Source organism: Populus trichocarpa, chromosome 1 (genome assembly GCF_000002775.5).
Source record: "Populus trichocarpa isolate Nisqually-1 chromosome 1, P.trichocarpa_v4.1, whole genome shotgun sequence".
NCBI classification, from domain to species: domain Eukaryota; kingdom Viridiplantae; phylum Streptophyta; class Magnoliopsida; order Malpighiales; family Salicaceae; genus Populus; species Populus trichocarpa.
In genome coordinates, this window is record NC_037285.2 from 28,057,148 (window position 1) to 28,060,081 (window position 2,934).

A 2,934-nucleotide genomic window follows, 5' to 3' on the forward strand; every position below is an offset into this window, starting at 1 on the left:
TTGACTTAGGGTTTTTTTTGTTATTTTTTAAATTTATTTTTTTCGATTTCATTCTTTAACATTGGATTGATTGAGAATTGAGCTTCAATATGTTTTTTTATTTTCTTTCTACAAGGTTATCATGATCGTGAATTTTATATGTTAACCTGAGTTGATCTGTTCGATCCAATATGTTGTTGTCTCAATATTTTAAAACAAAAATGTCTTTTTAAGATTTGTTTTAGTCAAATTATATTTTTTTTGTCCAGGTTGTTTTTAGACTTACCAAGTTACCAGGTCATATCATATCAATATCTACACAATTTATTTTCTTTCTTTTCTAAAAAGGGTCAGTAAATTGATTGTTTTTGTAAAACACACAACTATTATAAAAAATATAAGTAAAGAAGGAACAATAATAAAAACATTACATAATATTTTTAATAAAAAATTTATTTTTCTAACAAACATATAGTGTTTTTGGTAAATAGAATTATTGAATAATTTAATTAATATTGTTGTGAGCTAATATATTTTGAATAAAATAATTAAGAGTAGTTAATTTTAGAGTATTTAATGTTATTTTGATCTTTTAAATAAAAATATGTTTTTTTTTTTCATCTGAAAGGTGTTAATTACATCTCATAATTTTTTTTAGGGTGAAGTGAATAAGCTTTTAAAATAAAATAATAAAAGTTAAAAAAAAAAAGGAGTTCAACAAGCTTCAATAATCCTCCTCCTGCATAATATGCGTGTGTGTAGATGCACAATTGTTTTCACGTTCAAAAAATATTGATCATACCCTCGTTATAGTACCCTTATTATGTTGCGACCAACAACCTAGTTAAAACTAAAGCTACAACTAAAGCTAAAAGAGTAACAAAATCTAAAAAAGATCAGTTTATAATTATGCACCAAGATTAAGTTTATAGTAAATTAAGTTAATTTAATTTCTAATAGGTTTAGAAGATTAACCTCTTTAAGTTTAGTATTTTTAGGTTTTTTTTTTAAATTATTTTTTTTAAATTTTATTATTTGATATTAGATTATTAAATCTTGTATTTTATAAATATTTTTATATTTTTTATAAAATTATCTTTATCCCTTCATATCCTTCCAAAGGATGTGTCAACGTCATTGAAAAAGTGAAGCGCAGTGTTGTCACATAGCTAAACAAACTTGTACGTACGCCTTAGAAAATTCAAATCCCACTTTTAATTTGTGGACATAATTCAAATCCCTTCATATCCTTCCAAAGGATGTGTCAGCGTCATTGAAAAAGTCAAGGGCAGCGTTGTCACATAGCTAAACAAACTTGTACGCCAAATCCCTTCATTAAGTAATACTCTAAAATGTGGAAAATCACTCTAGCTTTTCCCATATTTTTTTATGAAACTTTTAACTGTTTTTTTTTTAATTTTTTTTTTGTTTTTTTCTCTATTTTTATTTATTTATTTTTGTTTTTTTATGTCTTTATAGGTTTTTTCTTTGCTTTATTCTTTGTGTTTTTTTTCTTTTAATGAATTTTCTTATGTTTAATTTAGTTTGTTATTGTAAAATTTTTTTTTATTGAGTTATCAGATTTTCTTGACACGAATCTCGGGTTTGACGGTTTAACCTGATTTGACGAGTTAACCTAGATTTGTTTTTTTCTTTTTTCCTTTTTAATCAATTTTTTTCGTTTAGTTTAGTTTGTTATTTTTTTTTCGTTTAACCCGTTGATTTTTTTTTTATTTAGTTATCAAACTTTCATGACTCAAATCTCAGGTTTGATGGGTTAACCTGATTTGACGGGTTAACTCAGTTGATTCAGATTTTTTTTCTTTTTCCTCATTAGTAACAGGCCTATGTCTTTTGTTTGTTTTTGTTTTTTATTTTTAATTAATTTTTTTGTTTAATTTACGTCGTTAATGTTCAATTTTTTTCTATTTAGTTATCAAACTTTCATGACATGGATCTCGGGTTTGACGGATTAACCTGATTTGACGGGTTAACTCAGTTGATTCAGATTTTTTTCTTTTTCCTCATTAATAACAGGCTTATGTCTTTTGTTTGTTTTTGTTTTTTTTATTTTTAATTAATTTTTTTTGTTTAATTTACGTCGTTAATGTTCAATTTTTTTCTATTTAGTTATCAAACTTTTAGGACACGGATCCTGGGTTTGACATGTAACCTGGTTTGACGAGTTAGCCTAGTTAATTATAGGTTAACCTGTCAATTTTTTTTTTCTATTTAGTTATCAAACTTTCACGACACGAATCCAAGGTTTGACGGGTTAATCTGGTTTAAAAGGTTAACTCAATTAATTCAGATTTTTTTTTCTTTTTCTTCATTAATTTTTTTCTTTCTATTGGTTTTTTTTCTTTTTAATTAATTTATTTAATTATCACACTTTTATGACACGACCTTGCAGCCAGACCCGCATCCAAGGTTACTGGGTTTGGTATTGCAGCTAGACATACTGGGTCATGCAAGTTTAATGTTATTATTAATATTATAAATATTATTTTTGGGGTCAGGCGTTACAGCCAAACCCAAAATTCTTGGATGTAGCTTTGCAGAAAGACTTAATACTTTTAGATCTTAGCTTTTTCTTGGTATTTTTTACGGCATCGCGCGAGTTATGTAACTAGTATCCTTCTAAAGAATGTGTTAGTGTCATTGAAGTAATTAGGTAGATAATTTATAATTGAACTCGCAGAACAAGACGGCCAATGCGAGGAGGCCACCCCTAACCATAAAGAGTGAATATGCTTGGGTTAAAAAATATTTTTGAAATTAATTTTTTTATATTTTTAAATTATTTTAATATGTCAAAAATAAATTTTTTAAAATTAAAAAATATATTATTTTAATATATATTTAAATAAAAAAATATTTTAAAAAATAACTATATTATCATAATATCAAAATCTATCTAGAAACCAATATGATGATGCAATTAATGTTTCGTGA